General features: G+C 39.7%; 1 protein-coding gene across 2 annotated transcripts in view; it reads left to right on the forward strand.

Moving 5' to 3' along the window:
* The window catches only part of LOC114212219 (phospholipid-transporting ATPase IB), a 573,423-nt gene that overhangs the window by 84,660 nt on the left and 473,842 nt on the right, over positions 1 to 14,921 (forward strand). The gene's annotated exons all lie outside the window — the stretch shown is intronic.

The following is a 14,921-nucleotide window of genomic DNA, read 5'->3' on the forward strand; positions in this document are numbered from 1 at the left end:
AAAGCTCTGGTTAAACCTCCGTTGCATGTTTAAGTATTCCATTACAGCATTAGTGCTTACATAGGCTGCTTAGCCTGACATCTTTTGAAAAAGGTTTGGCTGTTGGGCATGATTATAGCTTGATAGAGTTTGTGGTAGAATAATGGTGCATTTTATATGGAGGTGATACCTTCACTTATTAAAGGAGTGTTAGATTATCTTGGCTTTATTTTGGGTTTTAAGAATGACCATTGGGGCATATTCTTTACCTAAAAGAGTAACCTAGAAGAGTAGCTGAGGTCCCATTCAAGAATGAGTGGGCTTGGTTTAAAATACAGGGCATCAAGATGTCCATCGACAGATGAATGGATAAAGAAGATGTGGTATATATATACAATGGAATATTATGCAGCCATCAAAAGGAATGAGATCTTGCCATTTGCAACGACGTGGATGGAACTGGAGGGTGTTATGCTGAGTGAAATAAGTCAATCAGAGAAAGACATGTATCATATGACCTCACTGATATGAGGAATTCTTAATCTCAGGAAACAAACTGAGGGTTGCTGGAGTGGTGGGGGGTGGGAGGGATGGGGTGGCTGGGTGATAGACATTGGGGAGGGTATGTGCTATGGTGAGCACTGTGAATTGTATAAGACTGATGAATCACGGATCTGTACTTCTGAAACAAATAATGCAATACATGTTAAGGAAAAAAAAAGAAGAAGAAGATAGCAGGAGGGGAAGAATGAAGGGGAGTAAGTCGGAGGGGGAGACGAACCATGAGAGACAATGGACTCTGAAAAACAAACTGAGGGTTCTAGAGGGGAGGGGGTGGGGGCATGGGTTAGCCTGGTGATGGGTATTAAAGAGGGCACATTCTGCCTGGAGCACTGGGTGTTATGCACAAACAATGAATCATGGAACACTACATCAAAAACTAATGATGTAATGTATGGTGATTAACATAACAATAAAAATTATTTAAAAAAATTAAAAAAAATACAGGGCATCAGCTACAATGAGTTATTACTTCACACACTCACATGGCTCTAATCAAAAAGATAACAGGCATTGGGTCTTGGTGTGGATGTGGAAAAATTGGAGCCCTCCATACACTGATGATGGGAATGAATAATGGTGCAGCTACTTTAGAACACAGTTTGGCAGTTCCTCAAAAGGTTAAATGTAAAATTACCATGTGACCCACCAGTCCTCCTAGGAGTATCCACCCAAGATCAAGGAAAACCTATGTGCACATAAACACATGTACACAAATGATCAGAGCAGCATTATTCACAATAGCCCCAAAGTGGAACAACTCAAATATCTATCAACTGGTGAATGAATAAATAAAATATGGTTTATCCATATAGTGAAATACCACTGGCCATAAAAAGGAACAAAATATAGATACATACTACAAAAGGGGTGAGACTTAAAAATTATGCTAAATGAAAGAAGTTAGACACAGAAGGCCTTATTCCACTTACAGGAAATGTCTAGAAGAGGCAAATCCATTGAGACATAGATTAGTGACTTCTAGGGCTAGGGAAGCAGGAAGAGGTTGAGAAATGGGAGTGACTGCTAATGTACGTGGGGTTTCATTCTGAGGTGGTGATTGCACAACTCTGTGAATATACTTAAAATTTGGTTTTAAGTATATTTGGAATCCTTTATTGCTGATACAGTTCCATTTCTTCATACCTTATATGTGTTTCTATTCAATTGCTTTTAAAAAGATGGAAAGATTACTTTGAAAAAAGATTATATCCAGTCTCTTTTTTCTTTGCTTGATTTTGGGGTTTAAGAAATTCCTATATAAAGTACTATACTATATATTTCACTATATGATATACTTTAGATAGTAAATGTGTTAGGCTAATACACACACATACGCAATATAAGGATCTAAAATTGAAGAATTTTCTTTTTAAATCTTAGGATGTTTTTGAGTAGTATTTTTGCTTAATTCCTCTTAGTTTCTTTGACTTTGGTATCCATTTATGCATTCTTAAAGTTGGGAAATTAAGGGTCTTTGTTTTGTTTAAATTTTCTATTATATGGAAGGTGAAGATTTTTAATAGCCTTGTTAATGTGGCTTCAATATTCTTTCTGCAATCAAGATGCAAAGCTGAATTTTGAGGCTGATTTTATTATTTGATTTTTCAAGTGGCTACCTGTTGTACGGTTTCACTTGTACTTTTCTGGAGTCAGGGGAAGAATAAGTATGGGAATATACGGTGGGGTTGGCTAGGAATAAAATAGATAGATACCAAATATTCTATTTAAGTCTTGTATAAGAATATAATTGCATTAGTTGAAATATCTTAAATATTAAAATTCATACAATTTCTGAGTTCATGGCTTATCCTGTGAATATGTTTCAGCATACACTGAATAGGGTTGAAGAAATTAAAATGTGACCCTTGCTATTTTATAAAATGGCTTTTGAGTATTTGCTTCACCTCTACCCTATATTTAGGGGAATTACTAGTGGTAATGTGAATTTTTGTTCATTAAGGAACTGATTATAAAACTTCTTGGCATTAAAGCTTAAGGATTTTACAAAATGTTGAGCCACATTATTTTCATACTTTAATATTGCTGAAGTCAAGTCTTATAAAGATATTCTTTTAATTAAACTTTTTTTCTTGGCCATGACAATTTGCTAAAAGTTGATAAAACTATTCAAAGGAATATTTTCATAAAAGGGACTTGATGGAGTTGATAAATTATTTTTTTTTCTTAATTTTTTTTGAGAAAGGGTTTTTTGTTTGTTTGTTTTTTGGAGGCAGGAGTATAGAGTATTTATCCCAGATTGTTTGCTTCTAAGTCAGTTTTTGAAAAGAAGAGACCAGGTGGGACAGACCCAGGAGTCAAGGGTATTGATTTTGTGGCTGCTATACACCTCAGGAGGCTGGTGTTCTCCCTGGCCTTCCCTACTCCAGGCCCCCTCTGGCTTGGAGCCTCGGATCATGGTAGTTGCACTGTGACTGTCTTTGTGGGTACCTGGCATTTTGACTTCAGAAAAGGGATCAGAGTTTGCTAAGGAGGGACATGGTTGTCAGGTAGTGGGGAAGGTTGGTGAGGGGTTGAATGGTACAATTCAGGACAGGCAATGAAAATCTAAGGTTAATGTTTCAACTAATGTATCCAATAGAGAGGCTGGGCCTGGTGAGTACGAGTAAGGTCATGCTGGAGTTGACTATGGCCTTGGCACCCCTAGGGGAGTGCCTGACGTGGTAACTCCAAATCCCAAGCAATTTCTTGAAATTCTGGGAGGGTCTGCCCCATGTCAGTAGATGTCTCTCTAAACCTTGTTCTTGTTCTCAACACTGAAAATAACACCAGTGATTGATTTGAAGCTGTAGTAGGTGTAAGTCAATTTTAGAACATTATTGAAGCCAGTGAATTTGGATTATTGTAATCATGAAGAAATAGGACATGGTCTTTTTCCCCTAAGCGCTGATTTTTCTAGGGCCTTAATTATGAAGACAGTCACCCTCTTCTTCACTCTCTAGAAATGAGAAGTAATTAATGGGATATTGTAATGTACATACATACACATGTATTGTGTATATGTCCACCTAACTGGTGGGGATCTTTTTTCTGGTGTACAGTCTCCTCTTAAATATTTTTAATAGCTTTATTGAGATATACTTTATATACCATCTAATTCGTCTACCTAAAGTACACAATTTAATGTTTTTTAGTATATTCAGAGTTGTACAGCCATCACCACAGTCAATTTTAGAACATTCTCATTACTTTCAGAAGAAATCCATACCCTTTAGCTGTCCTCTTTCTACCTCTTCTTCCGCCAGCCCTGAGCAACCACTCATTTCCTTTCTATCTCTGTAGATTCCCTGTTCTGGACATTTCGTATGAATGATATCATTTCCTCTTCAGTGTCTTAACTTAAATATTAAATGCTTATGGAAAGCTTGCTATTTAGAGCGACCTGGTGGTGAATCTTTAATTTTTTTTTTTTAAGATTATATGTATTTATTTGACAGAGAGACACAGCAGAGAGAGAACACAAGCAGGGGCAGAGGCAGAGGGAGAAGCAGGCTTCCCACCGAGCATGGAGCCCGATGCTGGCTCGATCCCAGGAACCTGGGATCACGACCTGAGCCGAAGGCAGACGCTTAATGACTGAGCCACCCAGGCGCCCCTAATCTTTAATTTAAAAAAAAAATGTTTAAAGTTAAAATTTTTTTTCCAGAAAATACCTTGAAATTTACTGATCAAAGGAATGAGCAAATGGATTCAATCGAGCTCAGGTGTATGCATTCTTTATGTGATTATCAGCCTGCCATTTGGAATAGTGAGTTTCAAGGCTGTGAGGCAGTTTGAAATGAGGTCTTCAGAGCAAGTTGGGAATGTTTACAGATACTCTTTTGAATGAGTCATTTCAGGTGGGAGTTCTAGCTAACAAAAATCTTCATTAAAGCAATAACTTGAGCTTTGTCAAGTTAATGCATTTCTTCTTGGTTTATCTTAAAGGAAAATTGCTTAATATTGTTTTTGCTAAGCTAAGTTTAAAATAGAATTTTGCCTTTCTAGAAAAAGGAATTGAGCACTGGGTGGTAGGTTTGACAGTATGGAAGTTTTACAGTATTGTGCTGGAATCCTAACGTCTGAGGGCGCATGTTTGTCTTAAGGAATGAAGGGCACAAAATCTTCAGATGCCAGTTTGTGCATGAATAGCGGTGATAGATGACATATATTGTTCTAGATCTAATATTACTGAGTGCTGAAAGGATGCATGATTCTCTTCCAAAGCTTGAGGAATTTAGGTAGCATCTGGTCGTAGCACATAAGCTGCTTAAAGCGTAACAGAAACAATACCGAGGCCCTGGTAAGAATCATAACTTCCCTTTGATTCATGTAAAGATGATTGTTTGAAAAACCAAAGTTTACATATCTGAGACAGCTATTTCTGTCAAGTTTGGCAAAGGTAAATATATATAGAAATCCTCATCAAGAGTAATTTCTGGGGTGCCTGGCTGGCTCAGTCAGTTAAGCGTCTGCCTTCGGCTCAGGTCATGATCTCAGGGTCCTGGGATCGAGCCCCCTGCTTCTCCCTCTCCAACCCCTCCCCCACTCATGCTCTCATGCTCTCTTTTTACTATTTCTCTCCCTAATAAATAAATAAATAAAATCTTTAAAAAAAAAGTAATTTCTGTTGAAAGCTTTCCCGTTACCTACCTCGAAACCGCTTCAAGATGTTCTGTGTAAGCTGCTTTTATTGATCTATTTATATATTTTTAATTTGCATATATTGAAGATGTACGACATGATTTGATGTGTGTATGCATAGTGAGATGATTAGTCAAGCTAATCTCATCTCCTCACTTAGTGACCATTCACTCATTCGTTTCTTCATGATTTAGTTTAGAGGTAGATACACTTGGTTAATCTCCAAACCAGGCTCTGTATTTTCTGCACACGAATGTCACTGCATGTTGGGAGTCCTTAATTTGAACATACCAGCAGCAACTAATGCCATAGAAGATTCTTGTAATTAGAACATTATCAGGTTTACACCCTTGGATGAGGCTTTTGAGGCATGGTGCAGATAAAAATATTCAAATTGGGAGACCTTTAACACTGTATTTCAGGTAACCATTGAAAGCATGAGCTTTCCTGAAGTGTATTTTTAGAGACAGAAAAGCATGCCAGCCTTGGGCCAGTTTTGTATTTGATGTTTCTACAGAAACAGCAAATATCTAGGAGAACAGACTCACATGGTAATTTCTTTATCAAGTTGACCCTTGTATGGGTGGATATGGAGCATATCTTGAATTCGATCAAAGACACATCTGTGCCATTCTCATTGATGAAAATAGGTAAAGGCATTTGGCTTGAGAGTTTTAGTAACTTATTTCCCTTCTCCCTTACTCCCAAATTTTATTAAGTCTTACTGTCTTCTGTGAGCTTGGGGGCATTTCTCCTTCTTACTGACAAAAAGAATTGAGTATGAGGATTTGTGAAAAACAACTTAAAATTGAACCAGAATTAGAGGAAACTAAGGACCTAGGACAACTAAATGTAGTGTGAGTTCTGAATCAGATCTTGGAACAGAAAAAGTACATTAGTGGAAAAATTGAATAAACGGTGTAGCTGGATTAGTATTGTGTCAGTGTTATTTTCATATTTGCTTTAGTAATTTTTTTGAGGTAGGTGACATCCAATGTTAATAGCTTTGATCCTTATGCTATGGTCATATTAACATCGTGGGGAAACTGGGTGAAGGGCATATGGCAACTCTTTGTACTATTTTTTGCGACTCCTCTGTAAGGACAAACTTACCTCAAAATATTTGAAAAACCAGAAGTGTCTGGGAGAATAGGAAATGTCTACTACACTCCTGTCTTTGTGTTGGTGCTTTGGGAAATGTTTGGGTCCTTTATTGGAGACAGACATGGTTTTGAAGGGATGATGGTCAGAGGAGACTGGAACCATCTCTTGACATGTTTGTTGTGCTAATTAGATGGCAGAATACTTACTCCTTGGGTATCAGGCAACATTGCCTCACTGAGAGTCTGCATAACATCTGACCTACTTGTACAGGAGTTGAAAAGTAGGTAGCAAAGTAAATGCAGAAAATTCTGTGGTCAGAGTTTAGTCACGTGGGCTTTTGTATAGTTCTCTAGAAAGTAGCATCTAAGTGTGTATTCCACTCATGGCTGAATCACTCAGCAGACGGCAAAAGCTTACTCAGAAATGCTAATCAGCATCCCTTTCAAGAGGGACAATGCTTACAGAGAACAAAGGGAGAGGTCTGACTGTTGTTGGGGTCAGAAATGCAGGGATGTTTTACAAAGAAATTTCCTGAAATCCATGAGGTTGGGTTTGATCATTTAAATGCTGATCTACCCTTTTCTCTTAAAGCCAGCTCTTCAAAACTTGAATCATAGGTTTTTAGCTACCCTTACTGTTTTATATTAGATACAGTTATAAAAGGATTTGGGGTTGAATTTGGGATGTTGTTCGTTATTCTCAGAATTATTCTATATATCTTTGGGATTTGCTATATAAACTGTCACTCTCGAAGGAGCGCTGACTGGTTTCAGTTTCAGGACTGTCTGAGAGAAGACATCCAATTGAGAGTGGGCTTAGTGCACTCATAGAAGTTCGAGATTTATATCCGTGGTCTCCAGACTGTTTTGATCGCATGTCCCATCAGTAAAACACTTTACCATGAAACTTTAATATGTATATTAAGTAACTGTATATATATTAACTATCATTAGTTATTATCTCAAGACTCAACATGTATTTACCAAGGTTCTCAGTTAACAATTGGAGGTCAACTCATGTTAATAGTTTTGATTGTTTTGAATACTTTTGGTTGACTTCATCTGATTTGATGAAATTATCCTAATGTTTAACCTAGTAAAATGGATTTGAAGAGCTTTTGTTAGGAAAAGAAGAGTCAGTTCAGCTTTTTTGCTTGTCATTTGCTTACTTTCAATCTGTGGTTGGTTTTGTTGCATGATTCTCAAGCCACTTGTTCTTGGGAGGGTTGGTGGAGCTGAAATGAGCTAAATTTCTCCATAAATGCACCTAACTGGACACAGAAATGGAAATATATAGTAATAAGCGGAGCAAACAGACGGGAGAGGGTACTGCTGTCCTTCCCTCGGCAGTCCTCTCAGGCCACCGTGAATATACACAGCATAGGCGGCTTAGATGATAACAGGCACGATTTTCCTGTAGTTATAGGGGCTGGAAGCCCAGGACCATTAGTGGCAGCATGGTCAGGCTCTGGTGTGTGCCCTCTCCCTGGCTTACAATAGCCGCTGCCTTGCTGTGTGCATACATGGAGAAGTGAGTGACCTAGCTCTCTGGTGTCCTTCTGATAAGGGCACGAAGCCCGTCATGGGCCCCCATGCTCATGACCTCATCTCCACTTGAGAACCTCACAGAGACCCCATCTCCAAGTGCCATCACACTGGGGGGCAGGGCTTCCACATCAATTTTCAGGGGACACAGTTTAGTTCATTGCACCTCCAACTCCCTTTCTCCTCCTTAGGGAGCTTTCCCTCAAACCATATTATGTAGGACCATGTGGGGGCACCAGTGCCAATCCATTCAATAAAGGTTATTAAATCTCTCTTGTTTGGAGGTGCATATACATATAAGCTGATGACCTCTTCCTACCTTCTACTTTGGAACCACCAGCTTTAGGTTTTCTCCAAAGAAGAGTGTCTACCTGGTCTGACCCATTCCAGTTTTGACTTCAGACCTCAGCAGCACTGAGACTGATCGCAGCAATGAGACTTAGCACCATCTCTAACCCTGCATTTGATATATACTAGAAGTGCACTTCAGTCACCTTTTATCAAACCTGCTGAATTGGGGGTGGGTGCTTGGCTGCGCTGCAGGATGAGGCAGCCAGAAAGGGGGAAAGCTTGCAGGTGGGTGATCAGTGAGCTGGGTTGGAAGAGGAGTTAGAGGTCAGCCTGAAAGACAAGGTGTGGTTCGTGTGGTTCATGGGGGGAGGGCGTTCTTGGCATGGGGAATGGCACAAGTGAAGGTGCAGAGGAGTAGAAAAGCCTAGTGTGTGTCTTTCCAGCAAGGATGTGGAAGCAAGCAGGGATGATGGATGATATGCTATGAGAAGCTAGGCTACTGGAGCTAGGTTACTGGAGAAGCTATGCTGTGAGAGGGCTAGGCTACTGTAGCCAGGAGAAGCTTTGTAAAGCACAAGTAACAGTATCTGTGTTTGAGAACCTTCTAGCACACTCTGCTATTTAAAGCAGAATTTAGTTGTTGTAATTGTCCAAGATGAGTTGTGGAGGCTGTAGCATTGTAGAAGCACAAGTCACTAGGGGTGGTTAGATGGGAAGTTGTGAGTGGTGGAGGAATAGAAAACATGGTCCTCAGGGTCCACTTTTGGGGACAGAGAAGGGGGTGACACTGTTTCTCATATTCCTGAGGATTTGTTTTTTTAGCTCTACTGACCAGTGAGTTAGGGCAAGGTCATTGACCTCAAAATAGCACAAACTTCCCTTTACCTTAGTATTACCCCACCCCAGGGGATCAGAGGTGTATGTGGTGACCTCTTTTGGCTGAGTTGTGAAGGCATGGAGCTTTTTGTCTCCCTCTTCCAGCAAGGTGGGAGCAACCCAGCTCTACCAGAGAGTCACCCCAGCTTCTGACAGATCTTTTTCTACCTTGAGATAATGTTTGATTCCAAGATGTTTGACTCAGTAAGCAGACACTATAGTACTGTACCTCATAGACTGGTAGGAGTTTGATGAGATTATGTGTATAACCCAAGGTGTGGTATTAGTTATACTGTGTCCAAAGGGTAGCTGAAAATCTGTCCTAGTTATCACTAATGTTCTTTTATGCAACTCATGTTGCTCACTACCCAGTTATTTGGGAGCTAGAACATTTAGTTGATATGCTCTAACTGGGGGTGGGGGGAGGGGGAGGAAAGTTCCTTGAGTACTACCCTGTGCAAGGTACTGAGAGTACCGGAGGAGTGAATATGCAGATTAAAGAATAACAAAGTAGATTTTGGGTGTTAGGGGCTTTTGTATATTTTTTCTAGTCTGCAACTTCTACAGGCAAGCTCGCTGTACTGAGAGCATAACTGAGATGTGTTCAAGTGTGTGTCTGTATCATCGTTACATCAGAAATGGGCAGCTGCTTTTGGCTGTATGGGGAGGACAGTCAGGTTTAAGTTCACACCAAACTCACTGAGACCTCCCCCGGCAACCAAACACCAGTGAAGATTCTTGACCACAGAATGGTGAAAACCTTATCCTTGGTCCAAATGGAGAACTAGAATGTTATCGAGTTGTGAATGTTGAGTCTGTATCTTTCTCTCCCTCCCTCTTTCTTACCCACTTCCTTCCTTTCCTTTCTCGTTCTGGACGGTCAGCTTTTCAGCTATTCGGACTCTCTTTTGACTCTCCCTAAGAAATACTGTGCATGATATTTAATTTGAATACATCATTGTAGATTCAGTTATATAAAGGAGTATTCTTATCCAATCAAAAATATTACTCCTTTGTTTGTATTCCAGGAGAGGGGGAGGTCTTGAAAGTATTACTGTCTAGTATATGAAATGTGTTACCAAAGCCCTGACAGTTTAAAAATAGAGCTCTTTATTTTGAGACAGTAAGGTTATTTGCTGAGTCGTATCGTAATTAATTCCCTAGTATTTCATCTTCATTAAAACTGCCTCATATTAATTTTTAATGTTACTTTTACAAATTAGAGTTCCTTAATCTAATTCTAGTGTTGGTGTATCAGTGAATTTAAGTATTTCATATAATGACTATGCCAAGGGCAGACAGAGACATTTACTTTTCTCAGTATTACTGTTTTGCCTGTTACCAGTTGTTGGTTTCATGGCCACTTGTATTTTTATAAAGTTTTGTTCACTACATAAGCCTAGACATTACAAGAGAAATACAGGAGGGAGTGAGTGTGTGTGTGTACCATATGACTGGTATTCTCTACATGGAGGTCTTGACTTGGGTTAGCCGTATTTGTAAGCCAAGCATTGTAGAGATTATAAAGTCGTGGAGCTCCAAAGCAAAAAATAACCTAATGGGAGATTCTTACTGATGCCTTGACCAGTTTTCTTCCACCACTTTGTGTAAATGTATTCACACATATGCATACCCTGAAATTCTTCTTATAATTCATTCGTCCTACACATGAACATGTGTCTATATTGGGAACTCATTAATTCACCTGGTAAACCAGTCTAGGCCATGCTTACTTGATGGGGCAGTTCTTCCTTTACACTGAGGCTTCTTATGATTCCCACATAGAAAAAGCAGCAACTGGCCCATACGCAGCCATAAATAGTTTTAGTCACTATAACAAAATATTCTGATATCACATTTGAATTAGTATTGATGAACTGTCATGCATTTAATAGTTCCCTTAATGTTTAGTGCAATAGTCATAGACTCATTTGTAGAGATAAGGTTTTTAGTATCATATGAATTTTGAGAAGATGCTGAGACAGCTGGAGGTGATCAGTCAGCAACTGACAATATTTTCATGCGTTTCTCTTCCAATATCTTGGGACCAAGTTTTGTGGTCCATTTGCTGGTATTTTCTTTAGATGACACATGGGCACACCACAATGTTTCAAAAAATACTTTATCATATGTCATACAGTTAATTAGATAAGCTGTTTTTAATACAGTGTTGGCATTTGCTCGAGAATAAAGTGTCTTATAGAAATCAACCCATTATATTTAAGGATTTTAGAATTATTGACTATTTTATAAGAAACTTAGCAGATTTTGATTTTAAATCCTAATACTTATGTAAATAGTTGAAAAATATTGATTTAACATTCTTTGCAGTCAAATGTTTTCTCATGTAGCAGTTGAAGATAAGTTGTTTTTTGAACTATTATACTAAGGGACCTCATGAATTTTGATATTTTGAGATATTATCATATCTCAAATAGAAAAAATATAATAACTGGGGTGCCTGGCTGGCTCAGTCAGTAGAGCATGAGACTCTTAATCTCCGGGTTGTAAGTTCAAGCCCCGTGTTGGGTGTAGAGATTACTTAAAAATAAAATCTTTAAAAAAAATAATATCTAGCCTTTTTAAAGAAACTCTTATGCTATTTATTTTCTGAAAAATACATTGAGTATTTAAAAAACTGGAACAGCATACAGCTGGGTCCACATACATCCACGGAATAATGTTTATAAGAGAAGAGCTGTTGTTGAGTTCTGTAGGAGTGCTGTACCTTTGTAGTAACTTCGATTGTTTGTGAGACCAAAGATAGTCTCTGACTAAAAAGTGAATTGTCTTAAAATCTTTTTGCCAAGGTTTATGTACCTAAAAACCATCCAGTGCATTTTTGTGGAATCCTCGCAAAATACTCTCTGTGCTGATATTTACTTTTGTCCTCAATTTGTCATTCTTGTCATGTTTGCATGCCACAGGCTGTGCTGAGCTTCTTCTTTCCTGTTGCATGCGTATAAAGGTTACTTGGTTGGTGAGACCCCAATCTATGGCTCACTTTTTCTAAACCTTACATTGTGTAAGAAAAATCTAGGTTTATTTCATCTGGGGCAAGCTGATTTCTGTTTGAAACTAACACTCTAGGGGATTTTGATTGAAGGTGGTCCTCATTTATGGTCATCCCCATCCTACAGTGCATATTTCATAGGATTATTGTGAAGATTAGTTAAGTGAGTTAGTGTGTATAAAGCACTTTAAACAGTGCCTGGCTGGGTGCTTTATGGATTTTGATGTTACTGTCGCTTGCATTTTAGATTATATGTTTGGCAGTAACTCTCCCACCAAACTTGTTACGTATCACTTGAGTTAAAAACAACCAGGTTTTGAATTGCATTCAGAGGATTTAAAAAATAATGTGCAAATTGAGTAGGATGAGTGTATTTAAGGAACAAACACAAACATTCTCTTTTTGCAGCAACCTGATTAAGATTAACTTTAGTGTCTGCCTGAGGTTATCATGGATAATTTTAAATTATTAAGTATTTACTGGAAAAATGGTAATGGAACAACTAGCAGTGTAAACTATGTTTTTGTTTGTTTGTTTTTGGATTGCCAGAGAGGGAATGTAATTAGGTCAAGTAAAAAGGGCAAAGGAAAATTGGTCTAGAAGTCTTGCCTCCACCAGTGACTGGCTGAATGACTTTTCACCCATAATTTCTCCGAGCCTGTGTTTCCTCAGTTGTCGGGTGGGAAGCATACTTCCTTGACTGCTTGTCATGTAGCCAAGTGAGGTTTTAATGTGAAAATGTCTAGAATGTAATGCACCATGGATATTGTATATCCCATCTTCTGTAACCTGTCAGGCTTATTGCTCTTTTTTTCATGGTGATGAATAACACATAACGTAAAAGTTACCATCTTAACCATTTTTGAGTGTAGAGCTCAATAGTGTTAAATACATTCACATTGTTGTGTTACCAATCTCCAGAACCCACTTCATCTTCCCAGAGTGAGACTTAATGTCCATGAAACAAGTCCCTGTTCCTCTACTTCCCTGGCTCCTGGCAACCACCATTCTCCTTTTGGTCTCTATGAGCCTGATACCCTGGGTACCTCATGCAATAGTCTTACTGCTCTCTGAGATTGCAGCTCTCCTCCACTATGGGGTGTTCTGGTTCTCTATCAAGTGGTCAGTTTCTATCCTTTAATTCTTGTTGGATTTAGCTCCTGGCTTGCTGTGTACCACAGCGAACACCATTAAAAAAAATAGATCGAAAGGTTTAAAGGAAATTCACATGATTTTTTTTTCTTCCCCCACTTCTGCAGTGTGGTTGACTTTATCCTGCCCATCCTTCCCTGATGATCCTGGGGAAGGTGGGAGATTCCGGGACCAGGATGGAGAACCGGAGGGCTGAAGAGGGAACATGGGGGGATTGGCATGGGGTTTTTAGCCGGGTCAGGTTTGTCAAGTAGGTGGTTTCTATGGCACTGCTTCAGCCTCTGCCTTCTTCACTTCAACCATGACCTCTGGCCTCCACACCCATTTCCCTCCCATCTAGATTATTGGAGGTGACTGGTCCACAAGCAGTCAAGGCGCTATGCTAATCCCTGTTCAGTGGCCGTTGCTACTTCTGTTTTGTCTTGGTGAGACACATGAGGCTGTTCTCCTTCTCTCCCAGGTTGACTGTCCCAGTTCCCCACATCCCTGCTCATCCTGCATTCTGGCGGAAGGGAGTACTCCTGGGCCTTGACTCAGTACTTTCCCTAGAGTGCTCTCTTTTTCTACAGAAGCTTTTCCTCCTAGTCAGTTCTGTCTCTTAAGGTTCAGGTCTCCTACCTCTTAAGCATGTTCTCCTTTGTCCTCCATCCCCACCCTTTACAGGTTGAGCTGCCCCTGCCTACGCCACAACCTTGCACAGACCCTTCTGTTGTGGAACTTAGCACGGTGCACCGTATCTATTTTTGCGTCTCTGACTCTCCAGCTCTGCTGTATCATCCTTGATGGCAAAGTCTGTCTGTTTTATGCTGTGTTCTCCCAGCACTGAGCACAGTTCTGGCCAATAGGAAGTGGAAAATCTTGGCTTGAATGACTTTGCTCTACAGGTGAAGGTCAGAATTGCACAGAAAATAGAACTTGCCCTAATGTGTTGTTCTAAGATTTGCCTTCACACTTAATTGCTTATTGAACAAAGCAGAACCCCCAAAGCAGTTACTTAAGCCTCAAAAATTGATGTTATGTGTGGTTTTGATGTGCTTTTATATATAAAGTACTCTTGCAAGGGGGCTGCTGAGTTAAATGCTTTTAATGTCAATTCTTCAGATTTAACAGATTGATGTCTGCCCTCAAATGCAGGTGCCTTTGGGACTTAATGTGATTGCTGGCATGCTTAGTCATTTATATCAGTTGAAGTTTAAAATTTGTTCATTCATCAAATTTATTTTTAGTACCCAGTACACACCAGTCATCATGCTTGGTATTGGGGATGCGGTGGTGGGAAAACAAGGCCACTGCATTTATGATTCTAATTCTCTTGTTATTAACTTTTCCTCCTCTTTCCCCATAGTTCTCTTTAGCTTTTTGGGTAGGTTTGAGAAAGAGGACTTAGGGAACACAGGTATAACCCCTCTGCTTTTGGGCCCAGGTCCTCAGCCTCTTAAAAGCGGAGCTACTGGGTGCCTGGGTGGCTCAGTCAGTTGGGTGCCTGCCTTTGGCCTGGGTCGGTCATGATCCCAGGGTCCTGGGATCGAGTCCTGCAACAGGCTCCCTGCTTAGCGGGGAGCTTGCTTCTCCCTCTTCCTCTGCCGCTCCCCCCTCCTCGTGCTCTCTCTTGCATTGCGTGCATGCTCTCTCTCTCTCTCAGATTAATACATAAATTCTAAAAAAAAAAAAAAAAAAAGAGAAAGAAAAAATAAAGGGGAGCTCCAGGAGAGAGAGTCAGAGCAGCGTTCAGGTGTGTTCTCCCCACCCATAAGTGG

This window comes from Eumetopias jubatus, unplaced genomic scaffold (genome assembly GCF_037043125.1).
Source record: "Eumetopias jubatus isolate StellerSeaLion01/CBP00866 unplaced genomic scaffold, mEumJub1_p1.0 scaffold_3, whole genome shotgun sequence".
Lineage (NCBI taxonomy): Eukaryota > Metazoa > Chordata > Mammalia > Carnivora > Otariidae > Eumetopias > Eumetopias jubatus.